Genomic DNA, 25,550 nt, shown 5'->3' with positions numbered 1-25,550 from the left:
TAAAGTATAAAAGGTGTGTGCTTCAGAAATTTGGGATCTATCCTCCTGTGAGACTGAAGTGACCCCAACATGTCAGAATAAAAATTCCTCTTGCTGATTGCATCAATCTCAGTCTCCATGTCTGCGCACTGCATCTCTCAGAGTTGAGACTTTCAGATCCAACAGCTGCATATTTACTACATATGATGGGAAAGGCCTATGTCCAGCTTGTGCAGGTTTGTTGGCTAGTGGTTCAGTCTCTTAGATTCCCAAATTTCCAGTCTGGTTGACTTAGTAGGTTTTCGTATGGATCTCCTTTCCCCTATGGCAACCACAATCCTTCCTCATATTTTTCCATAAACATTCCCAATCTCCATCTACAGTGCAGTTCTGCATATCTGAATCTATGAGTCTGATGCTGGACAGAGCCTCTCAAAGGTCAACTTGCTCCCTTGAAACTAGACTCAATCATATGTTTACCATAGTCTTGTAGTAGTAAGAAGTAAACTAGGGTCTTAGGTCAGGGCAGAAATTGTATTTAACCCCTTATCTATCTCTTCTTCATTCATTCTTTAATATTTCCAACAGTGTTGAAAATGTAATTCCAGGCTAAGGCATTGTTTCATATTTGAACCCCTGTAACATAAAACAAATTGATATATTTCTAATATATAATTGTATATAACAAACATTCAAAATATGAAATGAAAGCAGGAAACAGGGATATAGGAATAAAGATCAGACCAAACAAGATCAAAAAATCTTGGCAAAGCCTTGGGGCTCATTGTGATAGATAGATAGATAGATAGATAGATAGATAGATCAATGGAGATGGAGATGGAGATATAGATATAGATATAGATATAGATATAGATATAGATATAGATATATTATTCTATTCAACTTTAATTTATATTCTGGGAAATATTTTTATTTGATATTTTTTATTTACATTTCAAATGATATCCCCTTTCCTATTGAACTCAGCTCAGAATCCCCCTACACCCTCTCCATCCCAATGCTTCAGTGAGTAGCTTCCACCACCCTCCCACCCACTCCTGGATCCAAATGGCGTAATTACACCTGCCTCATCTGGGCTGCCATCTTCCTAATACATAGCTTCTCTCTTGGGTTGCCTATATTTAATGGATGCCAATTGAGTTTCCAATATCCTGTGGTCTCTAGTGCAACTTCAGTTTCAGCTTCCAAAGAACATTCGATAAAAACTCAGTGTCTTTTCAGAGAACCTAGCACACACACACATGTGTGTGTTGTTTTAAATTAAAGTTGGAAAGTTGCTTCTCCAAAACAATGAAGAATAGACTGGATACTGTGGCTTGGATTTCTATAGTACATATGAATTTTTGATGTTTTGATTTTTTTGATCACGTCTGTTGTTTAATAGCTTAAAGGCGAATTTTGTAAGGTCTTTCTGAGGGATAAGAAGGCTGTATTATAATTATAGAAGATTATTCTAACATAGTGTTACAACTAGCAAATAGAATGAAGTGAATATATAATCTGCTCTCATTACTGACCAAGATGAAATGAATATATTTACTTATGATTTTGATAAGCAAAATACAAAAAAAGAGACCAAACATTCTTTGTCTTTCTGAGTAAATTCTGATTGGATCCAAATGACTGCATTAAAGATTGGATTTTCTATTCCTGACAGGAGGCATGTAATTGTTTTAAGGGACATTTTGAATAAGCATGGTATATAAAATGAAGATTGGTGCATAGAACATTGATTATATTGTATTTATTAGGCATAAAAAGCATTATTTCATGCTGGAGCTACTAATAAGATATACTTTCTTCACTCAGGTGATAGAAAAGAAATCAGGTCTACATTAAATTCTATGTCAGGAAATCTCACAGAATTGGGTACAGTATTGAAACATTTTGTAATAGATGTTGGAGTTCTGAAAAGGGTTGTCAGAGCCAGCAGCACTGCAGAACAGTTGGTGTTGGGAACGTGATTAGGAGAGCAGAGAACCTGAGTATGAGGCAATGACAGGAGAGAATAGCAAAGTTTTATCAAAAATCACCAGGTGAATTAAACCTAGAGCCAGACCTTGGCAGTACAGTATACTTTGCTTCCTTCTGTCTGGATAAGGAGGAAGAACAACAGCATTAGGAAGATTATCATTCCAGGATTGTGATGGCAAGGGAGGGGTTCAGGTCACAAGAATATATCAAAGCAGAGGGGATACAATGTGGGGAACCTCTGAGCATTTTCCAATGAACCAGAAAAAAAATGTTCTACATAGGTTGTTTTTTACTGCACTTTTATTTCATATCAAAGACAGAAAGGAATAAAACATAGAAAATAATAGTCAACAATGAAAATATCTTGCAATCATTGTTTCACTTCTGAGTCTGTGGTGATGACTCTATCCTAAATTGGAGAGTAGCAAGGAAAGTAATCATTGAACCTGGAGCTAATCAAAACTTCATGCCACTCTTAAGCCTCAAGATTGACTATTTAACTTTGTAGAAAAAAAGTTCATCTCCATTCCATCATGGAGTATCTACAGATGCTGGAACAGGCTGAGTTATTGAAGCAAAGCTACTCCTCTACTCTTCACATAATCACCATTTTCAAAACTAGATCTTTGTACTCTAATAAATGCTCATTTGACTCTTGAAGGTTCTGTGTTCTACACCATATTCTGCCACCACCAAATCTTCTCCAGCTTCACAGAGAACATATTTTCCACAGATGAGTATAGATCAGAAGATATCAAGTAAGGGGAAGAAAGAGACAAATGCACAAAAATGAATTTGATAGATGTAGACTCAGATTCAGCCAGAGTAGAGTGAACAAAATATGCCCACACAGGTGTTAGGATTTTTAATGTTCATGGCTGTTGCGCACGCCTCCCGTGTTGTGTCCCCCCTCACCCATGGAAGAGAGACACGAGAGACACAATTCGGGTAGTTACTGCAAAATGAGGCTTTACTCTGAATCAGCAAACGTGGAAAATGCGGAAGGGGTGAAGACAGGAAGAGGCCCCACTTAAATACACCCTAGAGTGACGTATTCACTTCTGATTGTCTGTTTGCTCACCACCCAATATTACGCCTCAGGATTGGCCAGTGACTTTGGCGGGCTTTCTGCCTTTGCAGCTACGCAGTTAATTGTTTACTATTGGGAAGACACGAGGCCAGAACCATCTTGGAATGGCGAACGTATATCCACTGACCACGGCTTCCTACATCTCTCCCTGTTTAAATTATTAATATGAAACAGCCTATTGCCCATTAAGCGCAGCACCAATCAAGATTCGAACTCAAGCCCGATCAAGCAAACTCCATCTTGGGGGAATAAGCGATCAAGAGCTTATAGCCCAAAGATTCTCTCTTACCCTTCCAGGTGCAATGGAAACAAGTCCTCTGGGTGCAAGGGCTAAGGGGATGTAAAGAGGAATTGACACCCGTCCCTGTGCAGTGGAGTATAGCTCCCAGGAGTGCAAGGGCTGTCAACCTACTGTTCAGGTACCACAGCTATTTAGGCAAGGGCTGGCTGGACTTAGACCTCTCATCAACCCAGTGCAATGGGCTGAACCCTTGGGGTGCATTGACTGAGGGTCTCAGTCATCAGCTACTTTCTTAGCCTAGATAGTCAAATTTCAGGGAGAGATGCTTGCTCCAAGGCTGCGAGTGCTTGGGCTAAAGTGGCCTTGTCACGTTTTTATTGGGCTCTGAGCTTACAGACCAACCATCATGAACACTAATCCACAACATAGGGCAGCACCAAGCAGGCCTATTCCTACCCATTTAAGAAAGAAAGAAAGAAAAGGCAGAAGAAATTCAAGAAGTAAAATCGCCAAGGGAAACAGGGTCCATATGTGCTCCATCAAGGCGCAAGATCCGGATATGCAATTGTTGTTGCACCTGGTCCAGCTCCCTAGTCCACTTCCGTTTTAAATAAGTAGAAAGATTATGTATTTGAGGAAATGTATCATTCACAAATCTCAGAGGTGTAATACCTGGATGTGGGGTTGCAGACATGCAGCTCATTTGAACCACATCCGTGAGCTGCTCCACATGGGCTTGGAGCAAATCAACTCTCTGATTGACCAACAGGATGTCTGATATGCATCCACTTTCTGTAAAATAGTCAAAGCCTCAGAAGTCTTTTCTGAGTTTTGATTAACAACAGTAGCTGCTGTAACTTGATTAACCATGGCTAGGTCTAGTGATCCATTCCAGCATTGTGCCAAAAGGCATGTAACATTCTAACAATCCAAGATATCAGAATTATTCTGAAAGTTGGACAACATAAAGAAAAATGGAGGGTCTACACACACCAATACCGGTTGTGCAGATGCATTCTTAAACACCTTATTAATTTTAATGTTATTCAAATGGCTAGAGATATTAAATCTTGTAGCGGAAACATTCTGTATTTCATGAAGCACACCATTCAACAAGACAAAGGCAGATACACTCTTTTTTAACATTTTAAACAGTGGCTACAACACATAATTTAATTGTGTTGAAGCAGGATAAACTCAAGAAAATACACATATGATTTAATTTAGGACTTGCATCCCTTTGAAAACATCAAACAGAGGTTTAAATCCTCCTATGGTAAGCTTAAGATGAGGTTTTAACCAAATAGTATCTCTTAACAACTTTTAAAAATCACTAAGAGCAAATCAAGATTAAAAGTAAACCATTTTCTTTTGTATGTACACTCACAAGCCAGAAGATGGTGTTAGATCCCCACCACAAATGGTTATGAGCCACCATGTGGTTGCTGGGAGTTCAGCCTTTATATTTTAAAAGTTTAGCCTTTAACGGCTGAGCCATTTCTCTAGCCCTAACCTGTCTCAAATATTGAAAGACACTGTCTTTGAATCCTTTTTTGGAGTAACAAGTACTCTAAAAATTTTTAAAGCTCGTTATATTGGAGCAATGGCTTGCAGAAAAAATTTCTTTAGAGAAATCCACTAATAAAGTATCACACAATGAATAATACACTAAAAGACTTAACTTCTTAATTTTTTGTATTAAAGCAACAACAATATTTGTATATATATAAAATGTAAAACAATTGACCATTTTTTGAAGCAATTATTTCTAACAAATATCGCTTCATGGGCTCTTAAAAATTATGAATAAATTTACTACCTGTAAATCTTTCACCTTTACCAGAAACGTAAAGGGAAGGTATAAAACATCTTTTATATAAGCATTTACTGAAAAGGCAGCTGGAGTAGGCAAGTTAGGCTGTATAAATCTTAAATTTGAACTTTATTTTGGATTAATTAATAACCAATCTTTTTTAGTCCAAAGAATATATCGGATAAAAGCCAATCTTATTCTCTAATAATTGCTACATATATTAGAGGAATCCAAAGCATCTCATCCTCAACAACTCCAAATACAGAGGAATTAAAACAATCTGAACCATAATCTATCAGCAGGCACAGCTATATTCATGGAGGGAAGCAGGCATAATTTTAATCTCTGTAGCATAATCATAACTTTTAGCCCACAGACTGTTGTAAAGTCTTTGGGTCTAGGTTTACCCCTCCTCTCACAAGAAACAATGAGGACAAAAGACGAATTATGGTAAGCACATTTCTAGGGCCTGGTCTAAAGACCCAGAACAAAAGGGAATGCTTAACACCTGAGCTTCTACAGGCAGTCTGCATTGTCTTAATTCAAATGTAAATGTACTTAACCTCCCTCTGCCTGCTCTCTGAGGCTTGGCTATGCCGAATTGTGCATTTTGGCTTTAGCTTTGAACCTTAAATTTAAACTGTCAACCTTAAAAGACACATATTGTATCTTTTCTCTATAAACATAGGCAAATCAAAAAACCAATCTTTAACGATGTAAGCAATCTATTTTCTCTCAAATCAACACCAAGTGGATTAGCTTTATGTTATAAAGTTTGCTGCTACAAAACAAAGTGTAAAATTTAATGGAAAACTTGTAGCATTTATGACCCAGGCTGTCGCCGCATGTGCCTGAGGCCAGGTAAACCAAGTAACTCTCAATAGTTGAAAACAATAGGCAGTACTTCCGCATTTGAATGTACTGGCAGGAGAACAGTTCAAGATCTGACTATGGCCCACAGTGGTATACTTATCGCCAAATGGAACTTCAGTATCAGGAGACTCAGAGCTGTAGTCTTGCAACCTAGCTTCATTCTTCACAATCTGTACCAGCCGTGTAGGGACCCAAATTGAATTGTTTACACCTGTGGAATAAGCACAAACAGCTCCCCTCCCTGGCCATGGCTCAGGCCTATCTCGTCCCTGACCTTGGAAAAGGACAGCAGCCCTCTGTAAATTAGCTGCCGTTAGTCCTGCGTTGGTAAGGGTGTTTCCCAAACCGCATTCAGCTGTGGCATTTTCAAAGATCATCTGTTCTATCACTGGCATTGCTTGTTCTAAGCTCGCGGGGCACTCCCTGTGTGCCCGCCGCGCTTCCCAGGGCAGACTATCTCCCTCCTCTGTCTGCCTTTCCCGCCAAGCTCCCTTGCTCTGTCAGGCTGCAAGCCGCCACACGTAGCAGAGCGCAGACGCTTCCCCAAAGATTCTGTCATAAAGGAGGATCCTTTTTTCCTCCGACCTCTCTCCACCCACCGGTGAAGGTTTCATAAGCTTAATGGACTCTGCAGTAGTCCTTGTTCCCTTTGAGTATTCTATCCTATGACCAGGCCTTTTTGCCTGTTGCCGGCTAACATGCCCTGGTTTTGATAGCCTGGAGCAGACCAGTCTTGAAACCTCCTGACTTGCCCTAATAGCTGAAAGCAATGCAAACAAGAGGCTAGCTATTGTTGCGGCGGCAATGGGTGAATATCTACCTGCAACGAATGTTTCTACCACAGGCATACCTTCCAAAGACGTACCTCGAATCCTGCAATCTTTTAACCCTCCCCAAAACTTGGGGGCCTCCACATTGCCTTGAAACTGCAGGGTTTCAGCTCCAGTTGTTGCAAGCACCTCCCGTGTCATGTCCCCCCTCACCCGTGGAAGAGAGACACGAGAGACGCAATTTGGGTAGTTACTGCAAAACGAGGCTTTACTCTGAATCAGCAAACGTGGAAAACGCGGAAGGGGTGAAGACAGGAAGAGGCCCCACTTAAATACACCCTAGAGTGACGTATTCACTTCTGATTGGCTGTTTGCTCACCACCCAATATTACGCCTCGGGATTGGCCAGTGACTTTGGTGGGCTTTCTGCCTTTGCAGCTGCACAGTTAATTGTTTACTATTGGGAAGACACGAGGCCAGCGCCATCTTGGAATGGCGAACATATAACCACTGACCACGGCTTCCTACACATGGCTCCTTGACAGACAACATGTAGGAATAGTTTTGGCAAGCAAGTAGGTTCTTTGGAAATGGCCTACCATTCTGTATTGTTGTGATGGATTTGCTCTGAGATGCATGGACCCCAGAAACTTCATTCCAGAATTGCTTTTAGCTGTTGATATGCCTTTTCTGCCACTGTTATATAGACTAATGATACCTGGGGCTAGGCCCATGAACTTTCATTTAATAATGCTGTTTATATGAATGAATGAAGTTATAGATATCATGATTTGATTCAAATAATACTGAGAAAGTTTAAGAAGAATGTTTTAGTTGTTTTACCAGAAAATATAATGTTGTGGCCCAAGCTGCCTCATGCTTGGGGGCCAAAATGTCTCGGACCCCTCTATCAGTGTTGGGACCCGCACTGCCAGAAGCATTGGGGGCTAAACTGTTAGAGCCTGCACTGCCACAAGCTGCTCCAGTCTTCAGGTCAGGGTTCAGCAAGAGAGAGAGTGAGGATGGACTCAAGGAATGGAGACCAGACAGAGTGTGATTCAATCCTGTTTATTCTTCAGTCTTTCTTCTTAGTTCAAGTTCCAAGTCTTGAGTTCCTAGTCCTTAGTTCCTATTCCCTAGTGCCTCCAAGTTCCAAGTTACTTCTTCCAAGTGCTAAGTGCCTGACGTCTAATTCCAAGTTCTTCCTCCAAGTGCCAAGTGCCTAATACTTAATAATCCTTCTTCCAAGTTCTCTAGTCCAAGTGTCTTCTTCCTCAATGCCTAATTCCTACTCCAAGTTGTACTCCAAGTTGTACTCTCTAACCTAATTCCTAGTTCCAAGTTGTACTTAACTCTTCTCTCTGCCTCTTGCTATTTATGTCTCACTTCTAAGCCATGCCTCTAAGTCATGCCTTGTCTCTAAATCTGATCTTTAAGTCATGCCCTTAAGTCACACACCTTTAAGTCTCACACACCCAAGGGAAAATCCTGGGTATCTAAAACAACATGGTATCAGAGTGTGTTCAGCTGCTCTAGGCTATTGTAATCAAGTCTCTTATCAGGGTATATACGGCTCAAGATGGCTGCAAGAATGATAGCTGACTTCTGTCGGCTCCCCACAATATAATAAGTTAGAATCAAGAATAGAATGTATACCACTCATAAAATAGTAAATAAAGGATACATAATTAAGATCACAATGAGCTTTTAAAAACTGCACAAAAAAGAAAAATAGACTTGGGGTAGATTACTGATCAAGGATAAACATTCATTCTAAGGTGGGTTTAAGGATGAGGCCACAAGTATTCACCATTACAAAGCAAGGCTGTGTGAAACTGTTTCTTTGAACTTATAATGAGCTTATAGAATGAAACACTACTTTGAACTTACTATCAATGTTCTTCTGTAATACCATTTTTGTAACCTTTTATCTGTGTGGGAATTTTATACAGAACTTATTTCTAAGAAGGTATAAAAAACCTGAGAAGAATAATAAAGTGTGAATGTTGGAAATTTGATCATTTATCAGTGTTTGTTCTCTCTCTCTCTCTCTCTCTCTCTCTCTCTCCCTCTCTCTCTCTTTCTCTCTCTCTCTGTGTGTGTGTGCGTGCGTGTGTATGTGTGTGTCTCTCTCTGTATATATGTATGTATATGTGTGTATGTCTGTGTGTGCATATAAGTATGCATGTGCACTGCACTTGTGAAATTGTTTAAACAGGCAATTGGTGCAGGCGAATGTGTGTGTGTGTGTGTGTGTGTGTGTGTGTGTGCGCACACGTGCATGTTTGTGTATATCCATGATTTTATCATTCTTTTTTCTTTTACTCTGGCTTATGAAAGTTTGCTTGCCTACAGGTCTGTGCTCCAACAGTTCCTCATCCCATTCTTCCTTCTTCCATTCTCCAAGAGTATGCCCCCCCCCCCAGGCCTCCCATCACCATGGGACCTCAAATCTCTCTAGGGTTTAGTTCACCTTCTCCTACTGAGTCCAGGCCAGGGAGTCTTATTCCTTGTGTCGGGGGCCTCAGAACAGCTCTTGTATGCTGCCTTGTTGGTGGCACAGTGTTTGAGTGATCTCAGAAGTCTAGGTCAGTTGACAATGTTGGTCTTCCCATGGTATCTCTCTCCTTCTCAACTTTTTCCAGCCTTTCCCTAATTAAACCACAAGAGTTCCTGAATTCATTCCATTGGATGGGTATAAGCATCTGCATCTGTCTCATTTAGCTGCTGGTTAGGCCTCTCAAAGCATCACAATGCTAGACTTCTGTCTGTAAACACACCTTAATATCAGTATACTGTCAGGTCTTTTTAGCCTCCCCTTGTGAAGGATTTCAAGTTGGACTCATTAGTGGACTGATTTTCCCTTGGTCTCTTCTTTATTTTTGTCCATGCAGTTTATTTAGACAAAAACAATTCTGGGCCAGAGATTTTGACTGTGGATGGCAACCACTGTACTTCCACGTGATGCCCTATCTTTCTCTTAGAGGTGGACTCTACAAACTACCTCTACCTTCTGTTGGGGATATATGAGGTACATATTAGAAGGTTCCCCTGACTTCTGCTGCCAATGTTTATGTTGCATATTTCCATTTAGTCTTCTGGCATGTTGGGAGCCACAGTCAGCATTTGCCATCCCAAGATGGCGCGGGCATCCCGTGTCTCCACTAGTAAACAATTAACTGCGCAGGTGCAAGACAAGAAAGTGCGCCAAAAGTCACTGCCCGTCCCGGGGCGTATTATGGGTAAAAAGTGAACAGCCAATCAGAAGTGAATACGTCACTCTAGGGTGTATTTAAGCTGTGCCTCTTCCTGTCTTTGCCCCTTCCGCGGTTTTCAAGTCTGCTGATACAGATTAAAGCCTCGCTGTGGTGATACCCAAATTCCGTCTCTTGTGTCTCTCTTCCACCGGCGAGAGGGGACACTGGAGGTGCGCGGAACAACTGGAGCCGAAACCCTGGAGTTTCAAGGCAACGCGGAGGCCCCCAAGTTTTGGGGCAGGTTAAAAGACTACAGGACGAGGTACACCTTTGGAAGATATGCCTGGGGTGGAAGCTTTCGTTGCAATGCTTTTGCTTTTAGCTTATTTGCGTTGTGAGAAAAAGATCCACTCTGGCATACCAGAACCAGAGCGTGTTAGCCGGCATCAGGCCAAAGGGCCTGGAAAGGAGAAACAGGCAAAAAGGCCTGGACAACAGAGGCAGGCCAAAGAGCCTGGTCATAGAAAAGAGTACTCAAAAGGAACAAGGGCTACTGCAGAGTCCATTAACCTTGAAGACCCTCCACTGGATGGTGGAGAGAGAACGGAGGTAAAAAGGACCCCCCTGTACTTCATTAAGGAGCCTGACTCCATAGAACTGGGCAGCTACGAGGAGGAGAGCATAGAGGAGGAAGTAGCCGCTTGTGCAAAGGATAGCCGTTCTGAGATAAGACTAAGAAAGATCTTAAGTCACTCAGTCCAGGCGCCAGCGGCTCGCTCAGGCTCGAGGGTCCCCTGCTGTGCTTCTCGGCTCAGGCTGTGGGAACAGAGACACTGAGACGGGGCCGGGTCAGACCGGTTGCAGGGGCATCTGTGCTCTGCTACCTGCAGCGGCTTGCAGCCAGGCAGAGAGAGAGAAAAAGAGAGCATGGCGGGAAAGACAGGCAGAGGAGGGAGACAGTCTGCTCTGGGAATCGGCATCCCGACGGCAGGCACACGGGGAGTGCCCTGCAAGCTCGGAGCAAGCAATGCCAGTGATAGAACAGATGATCTTTGAAAATGCCAAAGCTGAATGCCGTGCAGCCATTGTCCCTCGTAGGAACAGGAGGCTACAAGATTGGCTGAGGGCCTGCTGTGGCCCGGGAAGGGAGGCTGTTTGTGCTTATTCCACAGGTGAAAACAATTCAATTTGGGTACCTATGAGGCTGGTGCGGATTGTGAGGAGTGAAGCTGGATTGCAAGATTATGGCTCTGAGTCTCCTAACACTGATGTTGGATTTGGCGATAAGTATACCATTATGGGACATAGTTAGATCTTGAACTGTTCCCTTGCCAGTACATTCAAATGCTGAAGCGCTGCTTTTGTTTACAGCTACTGAGTGTTACTTGCTTGCCCTGACCTCAGGCACACTGGCTGACAGCCTGAGTCATAAATGCTACAAGTTTTCCATTAGATTTTACACTTTGTTTTGTGGTAGCAAAACTTTACAGCATAAAGGTGATCTACTTCATGTTGATGTTAGACAGAGAAAAGATACAACACGTGTCTTTTAAGGTTTACAGTAAATTTAAGGTTTAAAGTTAAGGTCAAATCCCACAGTTCAGGCTTAGCCAAGCCTCAGAGAACAGGCTGGAGGGAGGTTACATTTACATTTGAATTAAGACAATACAGACTGAGCTGCAGAAGCTCAGGTGTTAAAAGCCCCTTTTGTTCTGGGTCTTCAGACCAGACCCTAGAAATGTGCTTAAGGGAATTCGTCTTTTGTCCTCATTGTTCCTTGTGAGAGGAAGGGTAAACCTAAAACCCAAAGACTTTACAACAATCTGTGGGCTGAGAATTATAATTATGCTGCAGAAATTAAAATTATGCCTACTTCCCTCCATGAGTATAGCTGTACCTGCTGATAGAGTATGGTTCAGGTTGTTTTAATTCCTTTATATTCAAAGTTGTTAAAAATGAGATGCTTTGGATTCCTTTAAGGTGTGTAACAATTATTAGAGGATAAAGTTGGCTTTTATCCGATATTCTCATTGGACTAAAAAAGATTGGTTATTAAATTAATCCAAAATAAAGTTCAAATTTAAGATTTATACAGCCTAACTTGTCTATTCCAGCTGCCATTTCAATAAATGCTTATAGAATTATAGATATAAAAGATGTTTTTATACCATCCCTTTACATTTCTGGTAAAAGTGAAAGGTTTACAGGTAGTAAATTTATTCATAATTTTAAGAGCCCATGAAATGATATTTGTTAAAAATAATTGCTTCAGAAAATGGTTAATTGTTTTACATTTTATATATACAAATATTGTTGCTGCTTTCATACAAAAAATTAAGAGGCTAAATTTTTTAGTGTATATTATTCATTGTGTGATACTTTATTAGTGGATTTCTCTAAAGAAGTTTTTTCTGCAAGCCATTGCTCCAATATAACGAGCTTTAAAAATTTTTAGAGTACTTGTTACTCCAAAAAAGGATTAAAAGACAGTGTCTTTTTAATATTTGAGACAAGTTGGGCTAGAGAGAAGGCTAGATTTACAATTTAAAATATAAAGGCTGAACTCCCAGCAACCACATGGTGGCTCACAACCATTTGTGGTGGGGATCTACCGCCATCTTCTGGCTTGTGAGTGTACATACAAAAGAAAAATGGTTTACTTTTAATCTTGATTTGCTCTTAGTGATTTTTAAAAGTTGTTAAGAGATATTATTTGGCTAAAACCTCATCTTAAGCTTACCATAGGAGGATTTAAACCTCTGTTTGATGTTTTCAAAGGGATGCAAGTCCTAAATTAAATCATATGTGTATTTTCTTGAGTTTATCCTGCTTCAACACAATCAAATTATGTGTTATAGCCACTGTTTAGAATGTTAAAAAAGGGTGTATCTGCCTTTGTTTTGTTAAATGGCATATTTCATGAAATACAAAATGTTTTGGCTACATGATCTAATATCTCTAGCCATTTGAATGACATTAAAATTAATAAGGTGTTTAAGAATGCATCTGCACAACCGGTGTTGGTGTGTGTAGACCCTCCATTTTTCTTTATGTTGTCCAACTTTCAGAATAATTCTGATATCTTGGATTGTAAGAATGTTACATGCTTTTTAGCACAATGCTGGAATGGATCACTAGACCTAGCCTTGGTTGTGCATGTGCCTACCTTTGTGCCCATCCCAGTAGAAGCTGATCCTGAAACTCTCCCTACTATATCATTACTGAGACTTAAAAGAGACTTTGGTCAATCAGAGAGTTGATTGGCTCCAAGCCCATGTGGAGCAGCTCACGGATGTGGTTCAAATGAGCTGCATGTCAGCAACCCCACATCCAGGTATTACACCTCTGAGATTTGTGGATGATACATTTATTCAAAGCCATAATCTTTCTGCTTATTTAAAAGGGAATTGGACTGGGGAATTGGACCAGATGCAACAGCAATTGCAGATCCAGATCTTGAGCCTTGATGGAGTGCGGATGGACCCCGTTACCCCTGGCGATCTTACTTCTTGAATTTCTTCTGCCTTTTATTTCTTTCTAAAGAGTGGGGATAGGCCTGTTTGATGCAGCCCTATGTTGTAGATTGGTGTTCATGATGGTTGGTCTGTAAGCTCAGAGCCCAGCAAAAACGTGACAAGGCCGCTAGCGCCCAAGCACTCGCAGTCTTGGAGCAAGGATCTCCCCCTGAAATTTGACTATCTAGGCTAAGAAAGTAGCCGATGACTGAGACCCTCAGTTGATGCACCCCAAGGGTTCAGCCCATTGCACTGCGTCGATGAGAGGTCTAAGTCCAGCCAGCCCTTGCCTGAATAGCTGTGGTACCTGAATAATAGGTTGACAGCCCTTGCACTCCTGGGAACTATATTCCATTGCACAGGGACGGGTGTCAATTCCTCTTTACATCCCCTTAGCCCTTTCACCCAGAGGACTTGTTTCCATTGCACCTGGTAGGGTAAGGGAGAATCTTCGGGCTGTAAGCTCTTGATCACTTATTCCCCCAAGATGGAGTTTGCTTGATCGGGCTTGAGTTCGAATCTTGATTGGTGCTGCGCTTAATAGGCAAAAGGCTGTTCTATATTAATAATTTAAACAGGGGGAGATGTTGGGAGCCACAGTCAGCATTTGCCTTTCCAAGATGGCGCGGGCATCCCATGTCTCCACTAGTAAACAATTAACTGCGCAGGTGCAAGACAAGAAAGCGCGCCAAAAGTCACTGCCCATCCCGGGGCGTATTATGGGTAAGGAGTGAACAGCCAATCAGAAGTGAATACATCACTCTGGGGTGTATTTAAGCTGTGCCTCTTCCTGTCTTTGCCCCTTCCATGGTTTTCAAGTCTACTGATACAGATTAAAGCCTCGCTGTGGTGATACCCAAATTCCGTCTCTTGTGTCTCTCTTCCACCGGCGAGAGGGGACATGGAGGTGAGCGGAACACTGGCACACAGGGCTTCTCTCCTATCACCCACTCCCAGTACCTGATCATGTTTTCCCTTTACCCTCCCTGTCATCTCTCCCACCTAGGTTACTTCCTCCATTTCTCTGCCTCCCATGTTACTTTTCTTCTCCCTCCCAAGTGGAATGGAGGCATCCTCACTTGGGTCCCTTTTCTTGTTAACCTTCTTGAGTTCTGTGGCTTGTATTCTATGCATTCTGTATTTTTTTGGCTAATATCTAATTATTAGTGAGTGCATACCATGCATGTTCTTTTGGGTCTGAGTTACCTCAGTCAGGATGATATTTTTTAGTTCTATCCGTTTGCCTACAAAACTCATGCTGTTCTCGTTTTTAATAGATGAATAGATCTGCTTGCCTGAAAACACCATATCCTGACCCATCCCAGAAGAACCACTGTACTCAGGGCAGCTTGTAAGGACCCTCCCCAACAACCTTAAAAGTTCCAGAGCTGCAGCTTGTAGGCTGGGGCACTCAGGACCCATCACCTACCCAAACCCCACGCTCTGAAATACCATTCCTCTTTGCCCCTTGCTTGTTCCTTTTTGCCAGGGCAGACTCCTAGCTGGTTTGCTCCTTTGAAGACACCATATCCTGACCCATTCCAGAGGAACCACTGTACTCAAAGTAGCAGAGAATCCCCTGTACTCAGAGCAGTTGAGGAAGCTAGATTCTCAGGATCTCTAACACAGCAGGATCATAGGACTTGAGTATGTCAGAGGCAGCCTTAGTCCCAGGAACTCTACCACCCAGGAATTCAAGATCACAGAAATAGCTGGACTCTGAGGAGTTCTGACACAAATAAGATAAAGGGACAGACAGGCTCCAGTCAGAGACAGTGAGTGAAGATAACACTGAAGATAACCAAATGGTAAAAGGCAAGTGCAAGAGCATCAGCCACAGAAACCAAAGTTACCTGGCATCATCAGAACCCAGTTCTTCCACCATAGTAAGTCCTGGACACCCGATCACACTGGAAAAGCAGGATTCAGATCTAAAACCACTTCTCATCATGGTGATAGAGGACTTTAAGAAGGACATAAATAACTCCCTTAAAGAAATACAGGAGCAAACAGGTAAATAGATAGAAACTCTTAAAGAGGAAACAAAAAAATCAATTAGAGAATTGCAAGAAAACTCATCCAAACAGGTGAAGGAATTAAAAGCATCTAGGATTTAAAAATGGAAGAAGAAGCAATAAAGAAATCACAAAAGGAGACTACCCTGGAGATAGAAAACCTACAAAAGAGATCTGGAGTCATAAATGCGAGCATCACAAACAGAATGCAAGTGATACAAGAGAGAATCTCAAGTGCAGAAGATACCATGGAAAACATTGACACAATTGTCAAACAAAATGCAAAATGCAAAAATTTCCTAACCCAAAACATCTAGGAAATCCAAGAAACAATGGTAAGACCAAAACTAAGGATAATAGGTATAGATGAAAGTGAAGATTCCCAACTTAAAGGAATATTCAACAAAATTATAATAGAAAACTTATCTAACCTAAAGAAAGAGATGCACATGAACATAAAAATAAGCCTACAGAACTCCAAATAGACTAGACCAGAAAAGAAATTTCTCTCATTACATAATAATCAAAACACCAAATGCACAAAACAAAGAAAAATATATTAAAAGCAATAAAGGAAAAAAGTCAAGTAACATATAAACGCAGACCTCTAAGAATCATACACACACTTCTCATCAGAGATTATAAAAGCCAGAAGATCCTGGACTGATAACATGTGGACCCTATGAGAATGCAAATGCCAGATCATAGTAAAAGTCTTGAAAACATTTTTTTCAAACAAATCATCCCAAGAAACAAGCTGGAGAAGCTATTCTAATATCATATAAAATTGACTTTCAACTGCCACAGCCTGTGGGGCAGTGAACTAAAATCTGGGGGACCTGGAATAGAGAACTGAAGAACAGGGGTATGCAAAGAACAACAGCTTGTCTACAGTCTGATCAAGTCATAATTTTAATTTTCACACAGGGGTTATATACACATAGAAGCAGGATATGGGGAGGGGGATGATGTAGGGTCTTCTTTGTTTCTGGAGAGCACAGGTGTTCTCAGAGGCAGTACAGATGTCTTCCAGAACAGAATATTGGCTGGGTGAAAAGTTCACAGAAGAAGCAGGGTGGAATAGGTCACTATGTTTCTGTCCATAAGATCTATTGGTCATTTATTTTTATCTAAGTTAGTACTTTCCCACCAAAGCTACCTGTCAATAAGATTTATGTTTATTTGTTCTTATCTAGGCTGATAATTTCCCTCCAGGGCTACCTGTTTACAAGATCTATAGCCATCTATTCTAGGGTTAGTACTTTCCCACAGAGACCCAGACTTTGTGTCAGTAGGCATGTATGGCTGACTTAGACCTTTAATGTATAAGCAAAGTTGCTCCCAGCATCTCTTTCCTTCTCTCAGTATAGAGGGACCATGGAGACCCTAATCTTGCCAAGGGGGGGGGGAAGGGATAGAGGCCTAACCTCCAGTAATTAAAGGGGACCTTGTAATGCCACCGGTTCTCCTGTCATTTCCTGGAGAGGGGATACTTTGGACATCAACCTCTATGCAGTCAGGCTTGTCATTCAGAGTACCCAGAAAGATATTTTAAATTTTCTATTCCCTTGCAGTACTTAGCTTTGTAACCTAAGCAAGAATTTAGATTGCCAGTTAGAGAGGGTTCTGGTGGGAGTCTATAGTCTTTTAGGTTGGGTGGAGCCCTGGGCTCCATCATATAAATATAAAAGTGTATATTTTGCAGTAAGGTTCAGCTGACAGAATTATCACAGCCAGAGCCAACTGGTCGATAAGCCAAAACACAAACATGTTGAAGAGTGATAATCTGAGTATATTATCCTCTGGGGCACTGTATAGGTCTAGCTGATGTTGGAGAATCTAAGTGGCCGCTGCTCCCTGTGCCAGTTTACAAAGATTAGGAGTAAGGCATGTTGGCCACCAAATGCTGGTGGACATTTTAGAAGTGACCCAGACAATGTCATACTGTGCAACCAGGCACAGATACTGGCCTTACCTTTATCATTACATTCCTCAAAGAACCAGTTCATATAAAATCACAAGTCCTTTTTCTGAGAGGACTATCCAAGTGTAATAACCAAGGGATATGTCTATTAGGGGCCTTAGGTAGAGGCAGTTGACAGTTGATGATAATTCCAGTCAGCCATAGGATCACAAACATTCTTGCTTGGAGCAGCATCTGTAAAAGAAATGATATCTGTCCCAGGAGAGACTGTTGCTCCATTCTGGACACAGTTGGGTTAACAGTTTTCACAAGCCTCTCTGGTAGCCATCTCGGGCCAGCATTCTCTTTGTCATACATACAGGTAGACCCTTGTCCCCAGATAAAAGCAGGATCTGGTCGTTTTTATTGTATAGTAAGGGGATCCTTCCAACATACTAATGCATGAGAATCCTGTGATTTAGGAGGCCACAAATGGCCTGTTGCTGACCTGCCTTCATTGTCCAGTAACAAGAATTTGAGAACAAGAGAGCATGATTGAGCCTGTTTTGAGGCATCAAGGAAGAGTAAGCATCTGTAACTTCAGTCAGTCATTGAAGCATATATTTCAAAGTCTGATGGGCTCTTTCTATAATGCCTTAGCCTTGGAAATTATAGGAAATACCTGTAAAATGTTTGATATCAAACTGGGAACACAACTGTTGAAACTTAGTTCCTGTATTACTGGGGCCATTTTCAGTTTTAATAATCTGTGGTTTTCCCATGACAGCCATGCACTGTAAGGTATGTGATATCACATGATATGATGGTTCTCCAGAAAGGGGAGATGCATGCATAAAGCCATTATAGGTATCAACTGTAACATGCACATATTTTAGCTTTCCAAAAGAAGGAAAATGAGTAACATTATCTGCCATTGTTCACTAGAGATGAATCCTCTAGGGTTAACTCCCAAGTGGGGAACTGGCAGTAAAGTGACACATCCACCACAGGACTTAACAATTTCTCTTGCTTGATCTCTAGAAATCTTAAACATTTGCCACAAGGTAGAGACATTTAAATGATGTATAACATAAGCCCATTTTTCCAAAACTATGGAATCAAGTAGGGCGGAAAATGCTGCACAAGTGGACTTAACAGCCAGGGCATTTTTATGTGATAGAGGACCACCCAGGCCAAAATAGGCTCTCAAATGTCCTACAAAAAAATGGTACTGTCCTCTTAATAATTAAGGATTGGATTTCCACAAATAATTTGGAAGCAGTAGAAGCAGGCTTAATATATGGGACTGTCTTTAAGGACAGGAATAGACTGGGCCATGTAGCCACTATCAGTGTACAAATTAAATGGAGTCATTGGTAACGGTTTATGAACCTGAAGTATTGCAAATAACTCCACCAGCTGGGAAGAGGTATATGGGGACTCTACTGAAATAACCTGATCTTGAAAAGCATAGGCAGCTTTGCCTGTTGAGGAACCACCTGTAACAACCAAGGTGCCTTCAAGGAGTGAAGTCTTAGAGGTAAATTTGGGGAAAGTCAAAGAATTCATCTTTACAAATTATATACAGGGATAATTTGGATAATGATTATCTATGGTGCCTGCAAAGGAGGTGCAGGCTAAGAAGCCATTCCACTTGATCTGATGTATAAGGAACAATAATAATATTAGGATCCTTACCAAAATATTATCTGTACATTTTTCCTCCTTTAACAATTAGGGTGGCAGACAAGGAATGATAGGTTGCCAAAATCTTGCTTGGACTTGGGGGGAGCTATACTTATAACAAAGGACATCCCTTTCTTGCAGGAGTCTGTGACTTTTGCCAGAAGACCCCCACCAGAGTATGCATTGTAGCAAAACAATATAATAAAGGGGTAATAGCATAATGAATTTGAAATGTGGTTTGGGAAAATATGGCCTGACTTATTTGCTGTAGGGCTAAAATGGCTTGGAGTGTAAGGACTTGAGGAGACAAAGGATGAGAGTCTTCTGAAAGAAGTTCATTAAGGGAAACTAGAACCTTGGGAGAAATCTTCAAATAGGGATGGACAAACTGAAAATTCCCAAGTAACTATTGAAAATCATGTAAAGTATTAAGGGAAGAAAGCTGAAACTCAATCTTTGGGGTATGAATTTGTCCCAACTGGAGCTCATACCCTAGATAGGAATAAGGATCTTTCATCTGAATTTTTTCAGGAACAATTTTAAGTCCCTGTGAACTCTATGCCTCTTGAAGTTGTTGAAAACATGAGAGGGCTTGCTGTCCATTAGGGGCAGCTAGTAAAATGCCATCCATGTAATGTAGAATGTACGTTTCTGGCTAGGCATTTCTGACAAGTTGGATTACATGAGCTTCATATTTCTGGGCTAGAGTAAGGCTATTTGCCATGCCCTGAAGGAGAATTTGCCAATGAAAATTATTCACAGGCTTTTAGAAGTTAACTTGAGAAATGCTGAATGCAAAATGATGACAATCATCTGGATGAAGAGGTATGGTGAAAAAAGAAATCTTTTAAATCAATAATAATTTTATAAATATCTGCTGGGATGGCAGCAGGAGATGGAAGACCAGGTTGCAGGGCTCCCATAGGAATTATAACTCTGCTAACTGCACAGATATCTTGTAAGAGTCTCCACTTGTCAGACTTTTTCTTCATTATAAAAATTGGTGTATTCCAAGGGGAAAAAGATGGCTCAATGTGGCTAGCTGCCAACTGTTCCTGCACCAACCTGCCTAGCAGCAGCCAACTTCTCTTGTGTTAGTGACCACTTATCAACAAGGGTAGTATCTTTCCAAGAATTTTTTTCTGCATGAGTCTGGGGAGCAGGCATGACCATGGCCATTAGGGAAAAGGCTGAGGCTGTGATCCCAAGCCTTGCTGGTCAGGTTTCTATGTCACAACCAGAGGTTCTTTTATGCCTTGTGCCTGTTTTCCTAATCCTTGTCCTGGCAGGTATCTCTGAGCAAGCATTTGTCTTGTCACTATGTCATTGAGACTGCACATGAAGACATTCACTTAGGTGAGAATATCTCTTCCCCAGAGATTGACTGGCAAATCTGGGATTATATAAGGGACTACGGTAATTGAATTTCCTTCTTGATCTACCCATTTAAGGGTCTGAGCACTGACTTGAAGGTTTTTGGAATGTCCAATCTCCTGTAAGTGGGTGGATGAATTAGGCGGCAGCCAGGCAGCTGGCTAAAACCTGTCAGAGATGACAGTGGCATCAGCACCTGAGACTAAGAGCCCTTGAAATGTTTTTTCATTTAGACTCAATGTAGGCATGGGGTGAGAGGAAGTAATATTTTGGGCCCAAAAGGACTTTTCTATTCCTGTCTCACTGGAGGCCCTGGTGGCTTTAAGGTAGAGGTTTTTAGTCAAACCCTTAGAAAAAAGCAGCAACTAGGCTGTGGTCTGTTGTACAGGTATAAACACAGGGCCACTTGTAGTATTGGCAAGAATCTGAATCTCCCCCTGGTGGTCAGGATCTATAACTCCAGATATAATCCGGAGTCCCTTTAAGGAAAGTGAGGCTCTTCCCATAACTATGCCAAAAGTATTTGGAGTTAGAAGGACATATATGCCAGTAGGCACAGCCTGAATGCCCTCCTCCAGAGTTAATACTGTTGTGGAGGTGGCACAAATGTCCAATCCTGGGCTGCTTTTTGTGGCTCTCCACAACTGGGCAATGGAACACTGGGGGGGGGGGGCAGGTTGTTGGACAACGGGATGGGATGAGTGTGTGATGTGAAACCCGTTGAGGAACAAACCCTATCACCCCAGGGCTTGTTGTGGAAATTGGGGTCAGAGGATTTCCTCTCAGGAAGTTTCCCAGAAACCATGGTGTTAAGGGGCATTCCTGACTGTTTGTCCTGCATCTACAGTCTTTGGCCCAGTGTTGACCCTTGTAGCAGCAGAGGCACAAGGTAGTTGGTAATGCCTGTGCCATGGAGTTGAACCTCTGGCCCATGACAAGAAGTATCTGAAACTGGCAGGGATGGGGACATTCTCGCCAAAATTGACAAGGTTGTTTACAATTATGACATATTTTGGGAGCCTCTTAAGCCCACCCTCTGAAGGGTGGTGCCAATCACCAAGCCTATAGCATGGCTTGTTCCAGCCCCTGCACAAGGATGAACTTATTCTGCCAGTGACTTAGAACTTTGATGTTTAAGAATATCTTGACAAGTATGGTTGGCATTTTCAAAGGCAGGCTGTTTAATAAAGGGATTTTCAGGCTCTTGCACCCCAAACAAGCACTCAGCAGTTTCCATAAGATGGCTAATAAAGGAATTATAGGATTTATCTGCTCCCTGTAATACCTTAGTGAGAGCAGAGGAAGAGCCTGATTTTGGGGGCAGCTTTTTTCAAGCTGCTAGGCATGCCTGACAGACTTGAGCCAGGAGCCCGGGAGAAAAATGCATTTGGGCTTCCAAGGTGTTATAAGGCGGCTCAAGCAAAATCTTTCTTCCAGTCCATGCATGACTTAGTGTCTGATTGCACACATTTTCTGATTCAAATTTCTTTTGCCTTTTCCACCATTTCTGATTTCCAAAGTACAAAGTCTCCTCCAGAGAGCACAGCCCTAGTGAGATGGGAAAATTCTCTCGGCATGAGCCATCCTTCAGTGGAGGATTCCAAAAGTGTCAATATGAACGGGGCTGTAGGACCATAGTTAGACACTGCTGCTTTAAGGTTTTTTAAAATCTTGAAATCAAGCGGCTTGTAACAAGGGGGTTACAATCCCTGTTCAATCAGGGATAGTACTAGGGGTGGAAAATTTTTGGTTTCCTGCAAATCAGATTGAGGTTCACCATCTATAGCTTACTCCCTGCCCACTTCCTGACCCTCCTCCAAATCAGTCCATGGGGACAGGGAATCTCTAGAAATTATAGTTCCACTTCTTAGGGAAAGGGGGAAAGTCGCACTTTCCTTTTCTTAGATTTACTGGAGACTTGCTGAGGGGAAATTTCAGAGCTCTCTGCACCACAGGCAGCACTGCCACTTACAGGAGCTGCAGCCTCTTTTTCAGCTGCTATGGAAGGAGGCATAAGGCCAAGTAATTCTGCCTCTACATGCTGGAGGGCCCTGACCAATTGGCCCTGTTATTTCCAGGTCTCTACCATATGGCACAGATATGCCACATCAGTAGTCAGCTGGTGGCGTGCATCAGACATGGCAGGCGGGTCAAAGAGTGCATCCAGAATTCCATAAGGCAGCTGCAGAATAAAGGACAGGAGTATAGCGACACCTGTCGGTGGGGGTGCTGAGGCTAAGGCAATTGTGGCTATTTTGGGCGGATCCTAATAATGATCCAATTTATAACAAGCTGCCTCTCCTGCGAGATTCATTTCATCTGTGGGCAGTGGCATATCGGCAGCGTCCTCAAGGACACACAAAGAGGGATAGACGCTTCTTTTAGACTTATTACTGGGAGGTTTTGAAGAAGGTTTTTCTACAGGAGAAATGTTAGCATAACTTCCATGTCAATAATGACTGATGTGGGAGCGGACCTATCCAAGACACGATCAGCCACCAAAGGCGGGGCTGAAAGAGATTTTTCTCTTAAATGTAACAGAGGTGGTGTAGGCATGTAAGTTGCTAGGTGAGCAGAACAAAAAAGGGAGGTGTACTCTTTAAGGGAGTAATGTCGTTTGGAGGTGGACTCTTAAAGGGAGTGCTCTTGTTCAGAGATCAAACACTTAAGATCTGGCCATTCCGGGGTGGTTCTAAGAATATCATTAATGAGAAACTAATAGTTAAAAGCTGTTACCAGTATTTTGGAAGGTCCAAACACTTCATAATAATCTTTAAAACAATTGCCAACTAGGCACCATCTTTTTTCATCAATTGTTCCCTCTTGGGGGAACCATTGACAAATATCTGCTACAAAATGTAAAACTTGCATTAGATCCTTTTTCTTAACCCCAGGTCTTTTCGTCCTGAGGAACGCCTTTAGTCATGTCATGAATAGTGACTCTTTAGAAAATGCCTGTCCAATTCCTTTACCTCAAGATTTGGTCACTATGATTCTCCATGTGGACTTTCTCACAGCGAGTTGGACTGTGGTGTCTTTTCTTTTCTCTTTTTAAATTTTTGTCTTGGGTTTATTACCTTTTATTTTAATATTTTATTTACATTTAAGATGCCATCCCCTTTCCACATTTCCCATCCCTAGAACACCCCTGTCCCATGCCCCACCTTTCCTTTTTGCTTTTATACGATTTTTTAAAAAATGTTAATCAAAGGATTTATAAGTTGAGTAATGCTCAATCAGAAGTGTAACCCAATACCCAACCTAGATATAAAAACTATCTTGACTGATGGAGACATGTGAACATCTGCCCCCATGCCCTCCTCTCTTTCTCTCTCTCATCACCTAGCTTCTCCTCTCCTTCATCTTCTCTCCTTGTTCCATCTCTTCCTCTCAGTACTCCTTCCCAATTAGCTCCTCCTACATATCACTCTTCCTGTTAAAGTAAAAGTTTTCTCTCAAAATATAATTAGAGCATACCTATTTCTAATTGTACCAGTGAGGTACAAGATAGTCCTTATACCCAGTCCATCATTTGGTGACTAACCAGAACCTCTGTCATCTTTTCTAACTAAAACACTTACTTTTGATCCTGGCTTTTTTTTTTTTTTTTTTTTTTTTTTTTTTTTTTTTTTTTTTTGGCTTTAGAATGAATGTCAGCTGAAAACCATCCACTCAGATCTTTTCTCTCAAAGTAAATAGCCAGGATTGGTTATGAGACTATAGGGCTACAGATATTTATATATTAATGTCCATTCTGATTAGAGACCTGTCTGCTCCTGACAGCTTCCTGTCATGGATTCTAAGAAGAAATTGAGCATCCTTGGAGTTACTCCGGTTGTGTGGTGACAGCCACTAGGCAAGAATTGCCTCTTTCCATCTACAGACAAATTACTGTCCAGAAAAGGACACACATGCAGAATAGTCGACTGATTATATCTGCCTAGAGAGAGTAATCAGCCCTTAATAATCCTGCATCACTAAGGTTTGTCAGATGATTCTGGGCCAGAAGGCTGAAGATTTGATGCTCCAGCGTTAGGTAGTATAGGGGCTTTTCAGTTGTTCAGTGGTCTCTATAAATTGGCTAAGTTTAAGAAGCTATGTTTAGTGCTTCCCGTAACTTCAGTTAACTCAGTCATTCTGGATTTCTGATGGGGTTGAAGACCTATAGTCTGTGGCATCTTTTCAAATGCGAAGTGCTCTCAAGCACCTCAGGTGGTCTTTGGTGTTCAATAATATAAAATACCTTGGTATCTAACCAAGCAAGTGAAAATCTGTATGACAAGAACTTCAAGTCTCTGAAAAAAGAAATCAAAGAAGATCTCAGAAGATGGAAAGATCTCCCATGCTCATGGATTGGCAGAATTAATATAGTAAAAATGACCATCTTGCCAAAAGCAATCTACAGATTGAATGCAATCACCATCAAAATTCCACATCAATTCTTCATAGAGATAGAAAAAGCACTTTTCAAATTCATTTGGAATAACAAAAAAATTCAGGATAGTGAAAACTATTCTCAACAATAAAGAACTTGTGAGGAAATCACCATTCCTGACCTCAAGGTGTACTACAGAGCAATAGTGATTAACACTGCATGGTATTGGTACAGCGACAGGTGGGAAGATCAATAATATCAAATTGAAGTCCCAGAAATGAAACCACATACCTACAGTCACTTGATCTTTGACAAAGGAGCTAAAACTGTCCAATGGAGAAAAAACAGCATTTTCAAGAAATGGTGCTGGTTCAACTGGAGGTCAGCATGTAGAAGGATGCAAATCAATTCATTCTTATCTCCTTGTCCAAAGCTCAAGTCCAAGTAGATAAAGAACTTTCACATAAAACCAGATACACTGAGACTTATAGAAGAGAAGGTGGGGAAGAATCTTGAATACTCAGATACAGGGGGAAAGTTCCTGAACAGAACTCCAATGGTTTATTTTCTAATATCAAGAATTGACAAATGGGACCTCATAAAATTCCAAAGCTTCTATACAGCAAAGGATACTGTCAGTAGGACAAAACAGAAACCAACATATTGGGAAAAATCTTAACCAATCTTTTGTCTGATAGAGGGCTAATATACAATATAAAAAGAA

Source organism: Arvicanthis niloticus, chromosome 9 (genome assembly GCF_011762505.2).
Source record: "Arvicanthis niloticus isolate mArvNil1 chromosome 9, mArvNil1.pat.X, whole genome shotgun sequence".
In the NCBI taxonomy this organism is placed as follows: Eukaryota; Metazoa; Chordata; class Mammalia; order Rodentia; family Muridae; genus Arvicanthis; species Arvicanthis niloticus.
Note: the sequence above shows the minus strand (reverse complement) of the source record.